Raw genomic sequence first — 21,394 nt, 5'->3', positions numbered from 1 at the left:
AATGGGGAAAATGTGGGGAAAATGGGGAAAAATATAGGGAAAAGGGAGAAATGGGGAAAATGTGGGAGAAAGGTATAAGGCAGGGGGGAGGAAGGTAGGGGGGAACCTGCGCCCTGACTAGGGACGCTTCGACTATTGTGACAGTTTCTTCTTGATGAACACCAGGGAGCCGGGAGAAAGAAGAAGGCCAGGTTGCAGTGAAGGTCCAGGGCAGAAGAGGCTTGAAGAAGGCAGTCAGGGCAGTCCAGGAGAGATGTTGATGGTCCGATCGTTGCTGGCTCTCTCCCGAATTGCACAAGTTGTCCGCCTTTTAAAGGACCAACGGGCCTAGCTCTCCCTTTGTTAGCGACAAATTCCGAGAATTATTTTTGGGTTCCCGGAATTTGTCACAGGAATGAGCGCCGTTGTTGCGTAACTTGGAAGGGGACGAATTTGACTTGGCCCCTGACTGTTCTTCAAACCACTTTGCCCGGTCATTTTTATTTAAATACATTTTTGTGAGTTTGCACAAATTACATATTAAAAAGGGGAATTGACATCATACATATTAAAAGGGGAATTGAGTTTTGCACAATATTCAATTTTGTGCAAACGGCGAGTTTTGTAAAGGAAACTGCGTTTGCACAATTTCAAACCTTGTGCAAATTTACATATTAGAGAGAAAACATTTATTTAAAGGGGAAGATTTGCACAATATTCAATTTTGTGCAAACGGCGAGTTTTGTAAAGGAAACCGCGTTTGCACAATTTCAAATCTTCATGCAAATCTTCCATGTTTTGTACAGATGATAGGTATTTAATTTATAAGACGGTGTCGGGGGGTCAAGCCTTTGTTTTTTGTCTATAATGATGACTGCTTGACCCCGTGGTTTTATTTATTAATCAGCAGATAAGATTTATAGTTCTACAAGTTTTACACAGATAAGATTAGGTACAGATTTTGTATAGAGAAATTTGTTGCATAAATTCGAATATGCGCAGAGGTGAGTTTGTAAATGAACTGCCTCTGCGTAAATTCAGATTTATGCAAATTAATTCAAGTCAGTGGAGGTACGTCCGGTACAATTGTTATAATATTAGATCTGTATTGGGTAAGGCACACTGTAGGAATAATTTTAAGAACATGACCACTAATACTAATTACCGTTTTTAAAGTTTGTTATAGCAAAGCGCCCTTGGAGTGAAATGACACTAAACTGCGCTATATAAATGCCATGTTATTATTATTATAGGGAGACATACATTTCGAAGCATACACACACCGACATTCTTATCTATGGGGTCGGGAATGGTGAACTCTATGGAACTTTAAAAAAATTGTTCGTCCGTTCGTTACCTGTATTAGGAGGGCCGTATACTGCTTAAACTATTTTATTTTCTAGTGTGAAATCTGTATTTTTTTCTTATAACGGTGACGTTTTGACCCCGCTCAAGTTGTAATGTAAGAAGAATGCGAAACGTCGACGTGTTTTAACAATTTATAAAACGCCTACATGCGCCGAGGTAATAAAATTGTTCAACAAGGATGGAAAATACACCGTCTAATGTTTAACTTGGACCAAAAGTAATAAAGAGCGCCGTGAATGTATGCAATCATATTTATATTTGGATATCAAAAGATAATCTTCTCACTGCTAAAATTGAGCAAATAATTCGCAGGTTTATGCTAGCATACAAATGAAAATGCGCACGAAAAATCGCGGACTTGTTATAGCAATGAACCCGCAAAGCATAACTTTTCTATAAAATTTCCTTTATTGTAGAAAAAAAGAAGAACCTCAGTTTACAGAATTTCAATTTTTTGCAGATGCAGAGATATCACCGTATTCTAAAAATATTTAATAGTTTTTATCTTCTACTTTCGTTATGATGGTGTAGGAACCTTATGTAACCAACGTAAAATACATATTCATTTTATTGCCCCTAAAATGTACAACTCACAACAGACAATCTTTGAAAAAATCTATAGTAGTATTTACTTAAATCAGTTTTTGTTTTAATTATACCAATAGTAAAATATTTACTTGTACTTTTATAAAATTTCTTCTTTTTAAAAAACATTAGAAGGAACCTTATTTTTATGTCTGGTTTCAAACTTCCACTGATAATATCAAATTTTATGTTTTTATCGTTTCTCTTTTTATAACTTAATTTTATATTATATATCTTAAAAGAAAACGCTCGATATAATTTGAAAATGATTGTTCTGCCCGCAGCGGTAGAATTATGGCACATTTAAAATTGGGAAAAGAATGAGGGTGTTATGTGGGGAGGGAAGGGAAGGGGAATCGTAAAAGAAGAATTGGAATACCTTTTCAACGGGTTTGTTCTCTACTTGTGCATAGGCTGTAAAGGGTGTCTTTTGCTCTGTCTATGAACGAACAAATGGGAAACAATACATCTTTGTATACATTGAGGTAAAAAAATATAAATATAGCCAATATTGGCGTTCAGTACAAGTCGTACCCTGAAAAAGAAAGGGAAAGTAATGATATAATCTTTCATCGGTAAATAAGGTTTTATTGTAATTATTAGTAGAAATCAGAAAATTGGCTTTTTAATGTTTGTAAAAATTTAAGGAGCGCTTAAAGTTGGCGCGCCGGTACCGGTCACCGGTGACTTCGCACGCTGAGTTCGTTCGCAGTCGGATTCAGGCGATATCGACAGCCGCCACAACCCCCTTACTACTTCCCGCACAGGAACAGCATTTAAAACTGGTTTTGCAAGGAATATGGACTCTATCCATAAACCTCATTGGTTGTATAGTTGAATTTAAGTTTTGGAATTGACGTCCGTCGGTTTTGTCGTGAAAACGTACATAAAGCCATTACATATTATATTTTGAATTGTTGTCTTTCTGATAAACTTGAAAAAATGTTTTTATCATACAACTAGCGCAGACCCGTAAAAAACCAAGGAATATTTGGGATATTGTAATTCCAATTTTAAAGACAATGAAAAATATTTTCTTTTAAAATGTTACACTATAGGTAGGAAACTACTTCATCGCTTGTCTGAATAATTCTTCACAAAAATAGTTTCAATTTTGATAGTGACACTTAAATTAAAAAGCAAATTTGATTTCATTTAATGTAAATAATTTCACGTTTTTTAATTAGCAAGTTTGATTGATGATCTTGTTTTTATTTAGAAAAAATATGCTGTTGCGGAAAAGCAACATCCACCAGTGCATTAATTGTGCGTGCGAATATTATCGAAAGTGTTACGTTAATGTCAACGTCCATGATATTCTCAACTCCGAGGAAAATTTTAATCTAGCGATAACAGGGCACTTTTAGTTTGCACACCAAATTGAATTCGAAAATATTTTTCAGTACGAAAAAATGTAATAAGTACCTACTTAAAATATTCTGCCGGGTCTTTACAAAGAATGCCACACTGAAAAGCATAGCGATTAAATAAGAGTAAAACATGCCACAAGTCCAAATTGCCACACACTAAAGGAGTTCAACAAACAACACCAATTTAAACCGTCTAAAATCACTTATGGTTAGCATCCGCTTGGTCATAAAAACCCAAAATGTGTGGGCTCCTTACTCAAAGTTCAAATCGAAACATTGACACCTCTGTACGCTCGTGCTTTCTTGTTCGCATTCTAATCCTTTGCATTTTTGTATAGCAAAGTAATTAATGGTTAGTTTTTCACTGTAGGTAAGGTATTCGTATGTATGAGTGCGCACTCGTGAACATAATCGGCAGTGTAAAATATGATGAAAATCTTAAAATACGTCTTTGTTCTCAGTCGCAACTAATCTTCACTACAGAACTCCAAACATAAAGTAGAAATCTACCTGTATATCTCAAGCAGCAAAAAATCTCGAACATTGAGCTCTGGAGTAATATTTACACAGTATTTTCTGTCCAGGCAACATTATTTCCATCATGAGTTAATTTTTTTTTGTTGTTGTCCTTTTATTGATCAAAACACACATAAGATAAAATGTTGTTGGATTCTTCTTTTTCAAATTAATCTAAAACTTAGGCTTAAGTTAGCCAAGATTTGGAGGTGGCAATTGTAGCAGCCTATACAACCAGTTCGGCTGGTCCGGCTGCTAGCAAATACCCTGTAATTAATACCTCCAACTTCTGACGTTTCTCACACATTCTGAAGGCAACATGCTGCACTATCGCCACCTAGCGGTATGCGTTGTGCGCCTTGGTTTCCTCTCATATATTTTAATGGATTTTATGCGAAATTATATTCTTTATTTAGCGTTCTTAAATTAGTGAAGTCATTTAAAAATATATAGATATACCACATACGACCTTATTGCTTTTTGTTCATAATTTACATACATACATAATCCGAGCCTCTTCAATACCCTCATCAATAAATTCTTTCCTTAACCCGCCTCACAAGGCTGCCCAACCGTGTAGCAACATAACACCCCTGCCTGTACACTGTACAGACAAGGGCGCTCTAGTTATGACTAAGGCAATCACATACATCTTAGCTCTTACTGGCATCCCGCAGCCAGAAATCACCACCCATCGACAGGCTTCCTCAGCCTACTATCTTTGGCGGCCTTTGGGTGCGTTAGCTTGAATACATTTTAATATAATGTTGGCTGCGCATCCTTGCTGCGGGAGCCTAGTGCGTCCTAGTCGTAATCTACTTTGATAAAATAATAAAATGATAAAAATTCAATTTTTGCAACAACAACAACAATTATTTGGTGGAATTCCGTCATATGAGAATAACGAAAACAAGTTTCAAATTGTGTTTAGCAAAATAAATTGTTGACTTTTTAAAATAAATTTAATGGATATTTTTTTGCGAGAATCTAAGTTCAGACGAAACCAGATAGTAAAGCTGTTACCCAGAAATAAATATTGGAACAGCGTAAATCTAATTGAATCACGAATGATAAAATAATTGGTAAATTACATATACAAAGCAATATACACATAGACAAAAATATAATATAATACGATATAAATTGCCTTGTGTGACCTTGCTTCCAGAAAGACGCAATAAGGTTATTTGATAATAGAATAACAACAACAAAAGCCACAACAACAAAAGACGGATTTTCCTGGATTTAAATCGCATTTTGGTTTCTTGAATTAACAAATTCTTTACGATAATAGTAAAATACAGCCAATAGATAATAGTAAAACGCATATATTTATAAATCGTATAACTACCGTAAAAGTAATTTGGCGTGAGAACCTATATTAATAATTCCGCTTCGATGATTTTAAACATAAATTAAATACCGGAAACCTTCAAAAGTGGATAGTACCTACCCAAAAATCGCAAATGAGCGTTGCCAGTCTAAAGATATGCGTGGTCAATCACACGAAACATGTTGTTGTGCATCATATATTTTTTTTTCGTTTTGTTTGAGGCACCAAATGACCGGCCCGAAAAGGTCCGCAATAATACTGTGCCAGTCAAACCTCCCCCCAACCGGTCCTGCTCCCAGCCAGGGTTTCCGATTGTAACCGACACATTAGTTAACTTGTATTATTTTATCAAAGAAACCGGTTGACCGGTTTAAACCGGTCATTGGTTTTAACGTGACTCGTCGTAAGTATTTGCAATTATTTTAGGTGCAATGTCTTCTTGCAACATCCTCAACTTATTATTTCATCCGCTTGTACCTTTATCATACATCTCCCTGACACCCCCTTTAGGTACTATCCACTTGCTCAAGAAGTCAAGTTCAGAGATTTTTTTAGTTGAGGGAGAATGGCTACTACCCGTGGCTTTATCCCGCCGAATTTCTTTTGAGTATACCCGGAATGAACCATCTACGGGTCCTAAGGGATACACATGTCTTCAGACTGATTCGAGGATGGTTTTAAAACTCGGTTATCATAGTGTTGTGTCTCTGCTTTACTTGCAGATGTCTGTGTTGGGAATTCTTTGGTAAAGTAAAAGGTTCTTTTACTATAATTGCGTTTATTTAAGTTACATTAAATAAGTCTGGATTTAGCTACACTGTTCATTACCCGAGGGTTGGTAATTCTCTGTTTCTGGAAGCTTGTTGTCTGACAATAATATCCCACAGGCAATTGCTACACTCTAGCGACATCTGTGGGACTCTGGAGTAAGCTTTATGACTAGTGCCATCTATCGCTTGAATACCCAACTTACATCACACATATAGAGTTTTCATTTCTATGTACCCGGTCTGCATTTATCTCCCAGCCTGCAGGCCTAACTTGCCAATGGCCATGTCGGTGGAGAGAGCACTTTTACTGTGGAACAGAACCAATTCGGATATCCATATTTTTAGCATTAATTAAGCTACCTGTTATTACTAGTATAGTTATTACAAATGTGTATAAAAACGCACTACAGTGAACATATTATAATGTTTAAAAAAATGTATATGAATTGAGTCAAACACATTTCTGTGTTAATTTCTTCATTTAATTTAATTTAATTTTTAGTTCTTGCTAGAGCAATCCCGATGAGTTACAAAACTCACTGTACACGAGAGCAACTTACAATACATAGGTGGTAGTTAATGGGTACAATTTTACATTGGTATTTTGATATCAAAATTATAAGTGTCACATGCAAAACAGTACACAAATAGAAAAAGGGAGATTAAGTAGAAAAAAAAAAACATAAAAGGAAACATACAGAGATACCTATACACATAAGCACAGATCCAAGGTAGGAATTTAGAAGAAGTTGCTTACCCACTAATACATTGGTAAAAATATATTATGCTAGATTAAAGAAAATGAGAGAGAAAGAAACAAAACAACGTACAACACGATAAGAATTACGTATTTTAGTTTTTATATGTTTTAAAAAATATTCTTTTAAAGCCTTACTTTGAATTTTCGGATTATTTTGTTGATTACGCTTATGGTTTTTTAATCTTAAAAGATTTCATTATTTTAGTACTTGTTTTCTACTACTTTCATTTTAATCTTGCTCTTTCACAGTCAGTTCCATACATAAGGGATAGTTACAGAACTCTGCTAGTCTCGATCCATTGACAACTTTACTGTTTAGTAGCCACTGGAAATAATTTTTATCCTTAGGGAAGGCTTTCCCTTCCGTGGTTTATCCAATTTTGGGTTATTTATATAAATGAAATAACCGGTTAGCCCGTTTGGGTTTAAACCGCTTTGGAAGCCCTACTCCCAGCCCATCCATCTCCTCGCCCTAAATGGGGCATTGGCATTAAAACCACTGCCAGATACGCCATGAATGATTATAGTGCCATTCTAAAGGAAGCTAAGGACCCCGAGCCTTATGGTCCTGCTGCTCAGAGCTCCATTATATCATCTCTTTCTTATACAAACGTATTTATAAGAACGTGGCATAAGATTGTCACTGTGTATTTACGTACACATAGTGACTTTACCTAGTAACTCTGACACATTAGATTAAATTAATTATGTGGAGTATTTAAGTACGTAAATAAGGTAATACTAGAAATAATGATGTATTTAGTAACCTAGTGGTGTTACTTGACCAGATTTTCAATTATCATTTTTATTGCATAACCCAAAACACATAATTACGCACAATTTTAATTTTGAGAAAACGTATTGATAATTTATTAAGAATCTCTTCAAATTATTCGTTATCAGGTTAAACATTGGATTGCAGGCTCTTAACGAATGAATTTATAGGTTCTCTGATAAAATTTTAGTAAAAATCTAATGAATTTTCACGATGTCGGATTACGTATTCATAAAAAGCCTAACACTTTTAAAATTTTGTCATTATATTTTATTAAGTCAAACGCGGGCGCAAGAACACGTGTTCCGTTATTATTACGAATTACTAAAAGTTTATCAGGAAGCGGCCTGCAGTCCCGTTTTTAACCGGTTTACTAATAATTCGAAGATATTTTTAATAAATCAGCAATACTCATTTTACTCCGTGTGAATCTGCATCAAATATGGAGTCGATTTTGTTAGTGTTGATTTTAAGTAAATCCAGCTCGAAATTGGAATTTTTTAGGTCAAAATTGAAGGAAAAAAAAGGTCGCTAGAGTGGTAATATCAGCTGTTTAATGAATTATGAAATGTGTCGAAGTGTAGCCCCGGCATATACATTATAACTATTTTTTGTTGTATTTATCATCTCACTAGGTTGCGATCACACCTGGTCCAACACGTCCAAAGATGACACATGGATAGGTTTGTGTATGAAATTAATATAAAAAACAAAAAACATTTAAACAAGTTTTTGCAAACGAAGATTATCCTCCACTACGTTCCAAGATGGATGTCTCCACATACAGTGTTGTATGTAAGCGTAGACCACCAGGGCTTCGATTGTCGACGAAGTCATTGCACTCGAACAACGGAGGTTCGACCAACTCCTTGTTCGAGTGTAATGACTTTTGACGTTTGGCGTATGTAAGTGTGTACCGTCAAAGAGACTCAAGAATAAGAGTGTCGACCAATGTATGAACTTTCGACGGCGATTGTTGGCGGTCTATATTGGAGAATCGATACCCTGGGCAGTTGCGGTGGGCGGTAATTTTTAGTGGGGCGGCATTTTGCCGAAACTCGGGGGAGGGGCTCTTTTTTGTTTTGTTTTTCCTTGGGCGGCTCGCTACCCAAACACGGCCCTGTCCACGTGTTCCAACTGAAAATATTCTCCGCATGCGTAGTAGTCGATTTGACACCGACAAATCACTACAACGATGATTGTGATCCGTCTTAACTGCTGTTCGGGTTGCTGGTAGTTGTCAATAGTACCGCGGGTACGCATGCACCCAAACGAAAGTCTATAAGAGCATTAGGAATGTAGCCGGCCAGTCTTAATACAATAATCGTCACAATAACCCTCCATTCAACTAAATTGATTCATTCGTACAGTCAGTCGATTGGAAAGCATCATTTGCATAATAATATTATTATGTATTCACATATTCATATTAAACAATTATACGGGGAAGCCAATTGCATAAACCACGCCAATGTAAGATAGATCTCTGCAATTAACTTCATTAATATCAGTAATGCACCGACGCAATATAGGCATGCTGAGCCTGTTCCAGAGGTATTTCAATGGGACATGCTCTAAGGAGGTAGATAAACTCGACGGACAAGAGTGGAACACTCGTTTACAGATGGTTTTGGCTTCATGAGAACGGGTCGTTTCTTCGACTCGTTTTTGTGTATATCAACTCATACGTGGAACGAGCTACCGGCACCCGTTTTTCCTCCTTCAATAATCCGAGCCTATTCAAGATTCGCATTGATAAATTCATTCCTACAGCCCCTACCGTAACCGGCCACACAACGCCGCCCAACCGGGTGGCGATAGAGTTACCCTGTTTTTGCACTGTACAGGTAGGGGCGCTCTTGGGAGGTGTCTCATAACAAAATGTACGAATTGAAATAATTTTTATATATCTATTTAGTTTATTTATCAGTTTTAACGAAAAAAATTATATCGTGCTTGGTATGCAAATACACTGACTTGTTATGTATGAATTTAATTATTTTTATACTGTGGGTTTTACAAGACCAATGGTTCTCGCGATTAAGAAATAGGGTATATAGGTACCATATATAAAACACTTTTACATAGGATTGAAATCATTGTTTCCGTTAGATTAAATGCTGCAATATTTTATAATACAGAGAGCTACGTTGCTCGTGCGTTAATAAAGCCGAAATGAGACAAAGACCATCGTATGCATCCTACGAATAAATTAGTTCATCTTGGTGACACGGAGCCGCGAACAGTTCAGTTGCTATGTGCATGTTCAATTGCCGCATCCTCGAATCATTTTGTATCCACGATGACGGGACAGTTGGTACCTCTCACAGGATGTGCGTCATGAGTCCTTGATCCTGCCGGAGACTGTATCGTTACTAAGATGATGTCCCTGTTGGTCTAAGATGAAATAGACGCGTTGATGTCGATACCCTTTATAATAACAATGTCGATACCCTACACAATTGACAGTGCAAGAATCTCACACAGTTTGTTCTAAGGTGGAAAATACCTAGTGCTTAAATACTATTAATATAAAGAAAATATCGGTAGGTCCAACCGAGAACTGAAAGAGTGTCTGAAGTCGAAATACATTATTTTTTCTTAACAAAACTTTTGTATTTATGTATATTCAGTTTTTATAATAATTGGTTATTTTATATCATAAGGCCCCTTAGTAAGCGTTCAAAGATGGTTTGAAAGGAAAATATGTAAATACGAATGTTAGAGGGAGCGCGCTAATATTAAAAAAATGATAATAATTGAGCGAAAATGGTGAAAAATATTTAATAAAACACGACTCGTTTGAAATAGATTAAACATTTCTCTTGAAATGCTTTAGTTGCATTTAAAGATACACTGTGATTTTTTTCATGCCTATAACAGAACAGAAATTAATATTAAATTTTCGGAGCTTACCTTGCGATTTTTTTCTATCGAGGAAATTTCATATAGTTAACGTTTCGGCAAAAAATGTTTTATTAACGATATTATCTTAAATAATAACTTTTTTCTATTTTTTTAGAACTTAAAAACTTAAACAGTTGGCGAGAAACTTGTTATAAATCGGTAGAAATTGGGTATGCGAGATAATATATATTATATACCTCTGTATAATTTTGTAAAATAATATACATTTCTGGTGGATTAAGAATTTAGAAAAACATACATTGTTAATATGGTTACATCGTAATCACGAATATGAATTTAAAAGACATACATATTTATTTATTTAGAGAACAAAACATGTTTATTGAGGATAAAGAGATTGTTATAGGATTTTGTTTGATTTTCAGGTAAAAATAGGGTAAGTTGTAGAATTCTCTAAATACGAATACATTCTACTACTCTCTTAATCTCTTGCTAATTCGTTCCCAATTTATCTAAAATTTTCAGTTAATTGAAAGTAGATTTCTAGAAGTTGCTCGTCTCCGTATTTTGTTATGCGATCCTCATTGACTTTGGTGGGATCTCATTGATGCTGATAATATCGTATTGTATCCAAGAAACTGATTAAATTAAACACAAGTAGCATCGTATGTAGAGTTGCACCACCACCGCCATTGAAAGAAGAGATATTAGAACGTGTTGATTCCGTCAATGTTCTATCTAGTAATGAAATGGAATCACTGCTTAAAAACACTTCTTCAATAAAACTTAAATATTTTTCAGTCTCGTTTTCAAAATGGGTGAAATAAAAATAACTTTCAGGCAGAGATGCTTCTTTATACTAAATTATAAAAATAAAGGATTGCGAATAAAAACTTAAAAAATAAGCATTCTACTTTTGACTGCCACACTGTTTGTTAATTTCGCTGTGGGCCTTATTTATTTTACAAAAAGTAAGTAATTATTTGAAAAAAATATGTAATATTAATTTAATTAAAGATCTATCGAAAATTCCTTCGGATTATATTATGGCTGAATTGACCGTTATTCAATTCTATTGTAATACATATAAAAGAAGTTTAAACTTGTTTTGGCATATCAGAGAAAACAAGTTTAACTGAACTTGAACTGCAGTTAAACTTATTAAAAATCTTGCAAGGGAGGTGTTTGGATGAGAGAACAAGTTTAACTGTTCTGCGGTTAAACTTATTAAAAATCTCACAAGGGAGGTGTTTGGATGAGAAAACAAGTTTAACTGATCTGCGGTTAATAAGTTTAACCTTTAAATTTATAACATTATACACACGATATACGGATTGAAACGTTACTCGGATTGAAAGGTGCTCTCTTCGGAATAAAAATGTAGTTTTCCCCTTGATACTTTTATGGTTTCCTTCAACTAATAAGAAATTGCAAAATAAAGTATTATAAATTCCATCAGCCAAAAATAAAGTATTATAAATAGCCATCCCCATATAAAATATTCCTAGGAACTCTAGCCTGGTTAATAAAAAGTAACAAAAAACGACTTTTCTTATCACTAGCTTTAGATAAAACAAACAAAGTATGCATTAAATAATACATTATTTTTGCGCTATGCGTAATATTTGTTTTGGCTAAGGGTAGGTGTTGTTATGACAATATTGAGGTAATATTACTACCTAAGTGCTAATATGTCGCATCATCATCATTAGATGCTTTCTAAGATTCCCCTAGAATAATATCAATGAACATTTTCCTCATGCACTTAACTCTAATCAGGCTTTGACTAAATTATTGTTTATTGATATCGTTTGGATGGAATTTTTACTAAAGATCATTCAAGTTTCTGAGTTCATCGGCTCGAGGCGGACCGAAGCAGAACACATTGTACGTATTGCGATTGTGTATATAATTATGATATGCCCTCGGCCCAGAACACGTATTGAATTCGGGATTCCCAACTATTTATTACGTATGTTTTTTTTTTTTTTTAATTTTGGAGTGTTATTTCGTAATTTATAAGGAATTCGACAAAGAAGGATGTAAAATTATCTGACTGATTTACAATTGGTCGCACCAAATTGTCGCTTGTCATTTATCAAATATGTTTACCAACAAATGATCGATATTGTAGATCCTCTTAGATATCAAAAATATTCTGACTTTGCATTTATTATATGCATTATACTTACCTGATAAGCAAAAACTTCAAACAGAAAAGTATTATGAAGTTTTTATAAGTTTTTTTGGTAATAACGCATTTTGAACTTTCTTACACCCAAAAGTCCATCAAAAGAATAATAATGCTGTTGGCGTTAGAACGATATCGTTATTATATCACATAATCATATCGCAATATACAATTTGTGAAAATTGTGTCTTTTGAGACGTATTACTGGAAAAACAATTGAAAGGTAAGCTAAAATTGGTAGTTTTTAATTTAAAAGTTTTTTTGGGTGTTGCAAAACAATCCGTATTGTTTTGTAAAGGGCCGCTACTAAGCCGGCTCAACAGGTGTAGAAACAGGTATAAAATTCACATGTATGTGCTGGTCCATCTGTAAACCCAAATATTATCTCGCGTGTTCAGAGGGTGATTTGGTATTTATCTTGGTGCATTCTCTATTGAAACCAAATAACAAAAAATCCTGTTATCCCTATTAAAATCATATTAGAGGGTTTTATAAAATAGCAATGTTTTTGCAAAACAAATACCATCACGTGAATGATAAATTATCGCACAAAAATAATGAATTTATGATATAGGAATTGACAGCGGACTTATGGGTCGGTGACGAGATAAACGAAGTCTACCATAAAACACAAAATTTGAAGGATTATAGAACGTAAATGTCAGAAGATTACACTTCTGATTTAGAAAACGTAGAAACGATTAGAGATATCTTTTAGACATTGATGAAATCGTTTTTAAGATATGAGATTACAATAATGTTATAAAACATATAAGGACTAGTGAATTCCTGGTACTTTTAAAATTTTACTTCATAATCTCAACAAGGCTTAATACTTAATCCGTAAATAAGAACATAAAATTATATTCATCGCTATACACACTGCTTATAGTTACAACATTTTAATATAAAATATTTGCATACATTTTCCGGTGGTCTGTTCATTCAATGAAAAATATTTCCGTTTACAAACAATCGTCTCTTTACCATGTTATATAATATATTTCAAAGTAAATAAAGAACACGTTTTTTAAGTCACCATTTAAAAAAACTTAATTTATTTTTATCGAAATCTGAAATATGTATCTACTTCTTATACCACAATGTTACGTAGATATATATGTTTGATAAATACTTACAAATCATGAGTGTGACTTCATGAGAATCAGGCACAAAACAATAACTTTATTATTTTAATATATGAAGCACTCGAAGAAGACCACAGAGTGAAAAGTATTAAATTTCTTCAATCGGAATCCGACGGCACTTAGTCGCTTAAAGAAAATTCGGTAGACTGTACTACAAAGTACCGAAAGTTTTGCCGAAGGAATATGATTTATTTGAATGCGGGAGGTAACTTATTGGGACTTTATATGAACTCGCGTGTGTTTCTTGACTGTTCTTCGCTCAACACGTGTTTGTAGTACGCGACGCCTCGTCTGACTACTGACTTAAGGACTGAAGACGGAAAATGACGACCAGTAGTTGTTATCATTTGCTGCGCGGCTGATAGCGGATGGAGTGTGGTGGGAGGGGGTGGGATGGAGGAGGGGGTAATCCGATAGATTGATTCACTCCTCGACGGATGCCCATCTGAATCGAGATGCTGGATCAAATCTGATTATTTCGACGCCGCTGTTTGTTACTTATTGCTTCTTTGTTGAGAAAGAGTGTTCTCGATAGCGTCGTACATTTCGTAATCTTCGTTTACTGTCTTTAGCGGACGCTAACTCAAATAGCAGCTCATACGTATTTTACTGTAACTTTCATTAGTTCAGTGTACTCTCCAGTATTGAACATTTTTGTTTGTTTTTGGATCTAAAGCAACTTAATTTCACGAATGCCAAATGTTATTTAAAGAAAATAAAATAAAATGCTCTGTTATCATCTGCCCTTTTTATATTTAAAACAAACGAAATCAATTTTAAATTCAATATGTTCTACCAGAATTTATTGGTTAAAAAAATGGTATTTTTTAATGAATTTAATCTAATAACGCAAGACACAATAGTTTTTCTTGATGATTGTTTTTACGATGTAGTTTATTATGTGTCTAACCAAATTTTGATTGGCGTGTCACAACTCTTCCCAAGGAATTATTCGAATTTTATCATCGTACGAGTTAAATCCACGGCAAAAAAATCCACTAATGCTCACCACAAAACCTGAAAGGTTTTAGATTTTTATGATTGATTGGTTGAAAACGTAAACTAAATGTTTTATTTTCAACTGACCAGACACCTTTGTGTCCAATTCAGAAAGGTATTAATATAAGGCGTACAAAACTATTGACCAAAAATGTAGGTTACATAAACACAATTAAATTGATTCGTAATATTTGCTGTTTAAAAGAAGCAATATTATTAAAATTAAATTTGTCAAGTTTCACACGCCAAACGATGCAATCTCTGAGAGTAAGATTGTTCGTAAAATTAGTGCGAGAAGCAACTACATAAAATGGAGCATGGTGTCCAGTGTTGTATTATTGCGTTCGCACCAATATATTGGGTGTTGCTCCAATATAGTTATTTTTTTAAATTCCACCACATTCCTTGATCTAAAGATTCTCAAAATTTTATAGTCCTGGAAAGTGGAAGTCAACCCACAGCTTCCTTGAGACAAGACACTTAAATAGGTCTAAACGGATAATAAACTATTCTATTCTAAGCGTCTTATCGGTAATGAAATAGTAGAAGGTAGGTTATTGTAGATAAGACGCTTGAACTAAGTAAATTGACGATTTAAAAATAACAAGGATCTACCTGTACCAACTAAACGTACGGAAAATGGTGTTTGTTTAAGGTATAAACTTTAAAACGCGTTCGAATACTAAACATACAAAGAATTATCGGAACAAACATAAAGTGCTTGTTGAGTTAACTTATGATACGATAACATTGCACCGTGCTACTGCGCAATTTTGCTAGGATTTCCAACAGGAAAAGTCCGATAATTTGCGAAATATGGGTCCGGAATAACTGTCCTTATCTGGAATCTTCTAAGAAAATACGAACGAAATGTGCGAGGAACTTAAGATAAAGTAGGTAGGTACTTTCTTGGAACGATAGCACTGAAATTCAGTGGAAAAATTACACCTGGTGGCATTTTTCCACTGGACTTGGGACTCATTGTGGTGGGTGGCTCTCAATGATGCGTTGAATAAGACGATAATAAGATGCAAAGAAGATATAAATAATCGTGATAATTTCACATCTTAATGAAATTTCAGATAAGCAGGAATAAAATCAGATAAGAAACATTTACAAAGTAAAAATACACCCATCTTGTGAACATCACTGTAATTGAGTTAAAACTGACACTACTTGTTTGGACACACGTGCCTTATTCAGGAAAGCATAGCTAAAAGGTCGTTTTTCCAATAATCTTACATAAACCAGGTAAAAAATATTACCTTTTTGTAACTTTTTGACCCCCTCCACAGTTACTCCCATTGTCTACTGTCTCATTCTATTATGTATTTAAGTTTATCGACCCCTCCACCCCATACTCCTATTGTCTCCATTGTTACTCCCATTGTCTACTGCCTTTTTCTGTTATGTATTATGTTTATTGACCCCTCCATTGTTACTCCCATTGTCTACTGTCTTGTTCTACTATGTATTTATGTTTATTGACCCCTCCATTGTTACTCCTATTGTCTACTGTCTTGTTCTAATATGTATTTATGTTTATTGACCCCCTCCACAGTTACTTCTACTGTCTACTGTCTTGTTTTATTTTGTATTTACGTTTATTGATCCCCTCCACTGGTACTCTCATCGTCTACTGTCATGTTCTATTATGTATTTCTGTTTATTGACCCCCTACAAGTTACTTCTACTGTCTACTATCTTGTTCTATTTTGTATGTATGTTTATTGATTCCCTCCACAGTTACTCCTATTGTCTATTGTCTCGTTCTATTATGTATTTATGTTTATATAAGTATGTCGTACACATAATTCAAGTAATATGATATTATAAAAAAAAATAGTAAATGAAATCATTAATGATCGCTTACATGCGTTTTTCGTCTATGCATCAGATCGAAGATTGTAGGGAAATATCTTTCTCCAATTTAATTCGATGGTCGATCATGAAGTCAGATGGGATTCGATGATGACGACTTTTTTGGAGTTTATCCTTCCCCTAAGTCCTGCCACCCTGGTTCTTTTCAATGATGTTACAAAATAAAATAAGGAGGCTCTTTTTTATTTCATAGTTAGTTTCAATTTACTAATTGATAATTGCTTCCTATAATAATAAAATATCACGTTTTTAAGTAATTAAAAAACATTAAAACAGTATCATTCACGAAGTCTGATAAATCTGATAATGGGGGAGAAGGAATGAGTTCAATGTTTGATATTGATAATGAAAAACAAAGATTTTATCTTCGTAATAGGGTTATCAAATTAGATATAGCGTAAAGATAAATAATTACACTCCCTCATAAATATGTCGGAATTTAATTGAGTTTTATTGTGATATTTATTACCATCTCTTTAGCGCAAATTAAATATAAAATTATTTGTCTACGAAATCCACTTTTGAGTGAGATGTTTGTCAATATTCAAGGACAATCGACTACTATAATACGGACATGTGTCTAGTGTGGTAGTCGAAAAGCATGTAAAAAACCTGTACCCAAATATGTTTTATGAATAAAGAAAAAAAAAAACAATATTTATATTTATTCCCCGATATTTAGCGATTTCCCTTGGCCAGGAGACCTTTCAGTCTTCGGCCCTTTATGTAGCGGCATAATTTATAGTCGGAGGCCCACTTGAATTGGGTGCCGCATCACTCACTGCCCTACCTGCGCGGTACCAATAAACGTGCTGGCACAAGTTTTGCGTGCGGTAGAGTGGCGACTACGGTAGTGAGCAAAAAAACCAGGAAAAGGCTGAAATTAGTCAATAAACTAGCTGGGAATGCGACGCCAACACACTAAGAAGGGCATCCATTACCATGGTTTTCTCAACAGCTGAATACTGTGCTCTAGAAATGGCTAGAAGGGCCCTCACTTCCATGGTCGATGTTCAACTTAATGCCACAATGCGAACCATCAGCGGAACTTTAAAATCTAAACTTATCCCTTGGCTTCCAGTATTTGCAAATAGAACCCCGGTCAAATATCGGGCAAGAAATTGCAACCCCGAAGAAAAATAAGAAGGTGCTGCAAAAAAGCTTTGCACAATAATCTCGTTTTCACCCTGTATGCCGCTTGAATTCCCGAAAACCAGGATTCAGACAACAAGGATTCTCACTGCCTCGTTAACTCTGGTATGCCACCGATAGGATAAGGTCCTCCCACAGCCGTTGTGTCGATATGATGCAAAGATTAAAAGATTCGGTTACGTGTGAATGCGCTGCGCTTTAGACCACATGTCAAAGAACGCCCGATGCATTTATTCACCGGCGGGATTGATGAGGTTTACAGGACGACGCCTGAATCTTTAGACTGGCTCACTATCTTAGATGTCCCCCTATTACCCCCCCCCCACCGTAGGAAAATAGAAGAATTGTTTAAAGTCTAAAAGCACGTGACATAATTGAGGTTATTTTACACTCACCGTTTTGTTGCGAAACCCTAAAAATAGAAAAAAAGAACAGAATAACGGAAGAGTGTGTATGAGACCATGCATTGATGTAAAATAAGCAATTTAAATTTGGGTGGCGGGTTTGGGTACATCCGCCCCGGGAACCATTTATTGGATAGCCAAAACATCTGCCATACATCACCCCAAGTGGTTCGCTACGTTTGGTAACTTAGCAGGCGTTCCCGGGTTCACGGTGAGAAGTTTGTTGACGGTGGATGCATCTGCTCACCCACTGCGTGGCTGACCAGCTCTGGAAATACCGTTGGAGGAACACATTTTGACCTCTCCAGTAGGATTCTCTGGACCCATCGACTTGCACCACAGAGAGAGGGAAGAATTCATACGTCCATCACTCCTGGAGACGCTGACCCCCACATTCCTCCTACCTTTTTCTTTCCCAGAACCTCCTATTTTTCTGTTTTCCTGACTTATTTGTTTGTGTTAATTATAATTAATTATAATTAACACAAAAAATAAGTATCTGTATACGTCTGTCTCGACACAGGTGTACCCTAGTGAGACAGATGTCGATAAATACAAGTAAAAAACCTTTATATTGATAGATAAATAAATAATAAAAAAATAAAAAAATTTAACAAATGATTCGTATTTAAAAAAAATTGAATAACGTTTACTCTATCTATACAGATAAAATAAACCGTTTTGAAAAAAACAAATGAAGACCTATTATTGTATTTTTAATTTTTTTGAGTAGTGGTTCTAAAAAGTTTTCGAACCCCTGAGGTAAATGATGAAGGTTATCTATTTACAAAACAACCAAGAATACGAGATACATCATTAGCCCCTTCACTAATAAACGTGTTTTAAATTTTACACAATTGAAAAACGACAATTTACGATACATAAATTAACGGTTGTTTATCAGATGTTGAGTAAAATTTAAAACACGTTTATTAGTTAGGGCGAATGTATAAATCACTATTTTGCTTATTTTCTAAAATTTCTATACCTTTATGGCTATTGAATGTGATCAAAAAACATTAGGTAGGTGTAACAAAGAGTCGCAATTTAATTTTAACCTTCGGGAAGGTGAATCGATTTCAAGGAAGGTAAACATATCTCTATTCTCTGGTTTCTGTGGTAAACACGCACAGAAAAGCCACTGGATTCAGTTTATTATCAGTTTATTACAATAATTACATAGTAAATATAAGTGCAGAACAGTGGTCTCAAACTGACAGACTACATTTCACAACAGAAAAATCTGTTTTTATTTAAACTAATTTTCACATTATTCATCATAAATTGAAATTCGATTTATTATTTTTTTATTAAAAAAAGTGTAATGAAAATAAAACTTGAAGTTTTGACTAATATTAACTCGTTTTTACGAATTTGATATAAAATAATACAATTTACAAATTTTACCATATCAGTATAAAAAATAAAATTTATAAAGTTTATTTCTCCAATTCAAAAATTTACAATCAAATTTTTTAACTTTATTAATAAAAAAAAAAGATTTTAAAAAAAATATTTTATTTTCAAAATGGTTTTCTTAACTTAAAAGACACACACTTGCACATATTTTTGATTTCGTTAAAACAAAATTAGATATGTTTTAATAAAAAAACCGATTACTACTACAAATGAGATGGTCATCGTTGCTGTAGAGGATTCAACCATGATGTAAAATTATATATAGTTAGTACTTCCCTAGCCTTTTGTTTATTTACAGAGATTGAAGAAATTCCTTCGTTGTGGAGAACAGTTTTAAAAGGTAATTTGATTTAGAATAGTTGAAGACTTTGACAATAATATTAAACAATTTAATTTTTTTTTTTTTTTTTTTTTTATATTAACTCCACACAGGAGGCCCTGAGGAAAATAATTTCCCTCAGGGCCTATGTCATCTTTGGAGATGCTGTGTGGAGGGTCTTTTTGTGGAGAGGAAGGAGTGAACATGGGTCTTGAAGAGTCCCACGTTCACTCCTTCGGTTCGTTCCAGTTCGTTCCACAGCCGAGCTGTTGAACTTAAGAATGAATCGTAGAAGCGACCCGTTCTCATGTGACAAATGTCAACCGTGTACAAATGTTAGGCACCCGTTTGGCGTGTATCCCGACTACGCACCGGTGCCGAAGGGATCAATGACGCTAGTTCCTCAGAGCATCTTCCATTGTAATACCGATAGAACAAGGACAGCATACCGACCTGACGCCTGTGCTCTAAAGATTGCAGTCCGTTTGTTAAGATTGGGGAATCTATCAAACGGACCGCCCGTTTTTGCACAGAGTCAAGGGTTTTTTTCAGGTATTTAGGGGCTCCGGACCAGAGATGGCTGCCAAATTCGACAGTAGGGCGCACTTGCGATTTGCACAGGGTCAGCAGTTGTGTATTATTAAAGTATCTGCGGGCCCTGTACAGTACGCCCAGCTTCTGAGAGGCCAGCTTTACTCTGGCTTCGATGGAGCCCCCATACCTGAGCTGGTCACTTATAGTTACACCAAGCATATCAATGGAAGGCCTGTTCGGAAGATTGCTTCCGTTGAAGGAGACTAGATTATCATTTAGATCCCTTTTAGACGTAATCAGACAGGATTGGGTCTTTGAAACATTAAATTCGACGAGATTATTTTTACCCCAGGAGGAAATACTCTCGAGATAACCGTCCATTCTCTGCTTCAAAGCCCTCCGAGCCGTTGGAGTTTGTGTGCCCTTTGAGGGCCTTTCAAACAAAAAGCTATCATGAACTGTACTGTCATCCGCGTAACAATGTATCGGTGCACATGTCAAAAGGTCATTGATGTGCAACAAAAACAAAGTCGGAGACAGAACCGATCCCTGTGGGACGCCAGCATTTATAGAGTGTGAGGATGAGGTGAAACCGTCAGGAACTGCCTGAATCGACCTATCCCTTAAAAAGTCAGCAATCCACGTACACAGGGATGCGGGAAGTCCGTAAGAAGGCAATTTGTTAAGTCCTCGGTGCCAGACCCGGTCAAAGGCCTTGGATATGTCTAGTGCGACCGTTTGGGTCTCACCGTGACGTTCCAGGCACCGCCCCCAAACATGCGACACATACGCGAGAAGATCACCGCACGAGCGGTTCCGCCGGAATCCGTATTGACGGTCGTTGATAATTTTGTTCTTCTCGAGGTATGTGAGCAGTTTGTCGTTGATCACACGTTCCATCACTTTGGACAGAACTGATGTGATCGCTATGGGGCGGTAGTTGGCCGGGTTGGAGCGGTCACCTTTCTTGGGAATAGGGTGAATGACCGCTTTTTTCCAACCAGAGGGCACAGTGCCACACTT

General features: G+C 35.4%; 1 protein-coding gene across 2 annotated transcripts in view; it reads right to left on the bottom strand.

Moving 5' to 3' along the window:
• axo (axotactin) overlaps positions 1–13,961 on the bottom strand; it is an 86,552-nt gene extending 72,591 nt beyond the window's left edge. For both annotated transcript variants that reach the window (XR_016302397.1, XM_089633242.1), the window contains exon 1: positions 13,655–13,961. The gene's annotated coding sequence lies outside the window, so the exon portion shown is untranslated. The remainder of the gene's footprint in view (positions 1–13,654) is intronic.
• Between the last annotated feature and the right edge of the window lie 7,433 nt (positions 13,962–21,394).

The sequence above is a fragment of the Hesperophylax consimilis genome, chromosome 7 (assembly GCF_061612785.1).
Source record: "Hesperophylax consimilis isolate HC1 chromosome 7, BYU_Hcon_1.0, whole genome shotgun sequence".
NCBI classification, from domain to species: Eukaryota; Metazoa; Arthropoda; class Insecta; order Trichoptera; family Limnephilidae; genus Hesperophylax; species Hesperophylax consimilis.
Note: the sequence above shows the minus strand (reverse complement) of the source record. Positions and strands in the feature narration are given on the sequence as shown.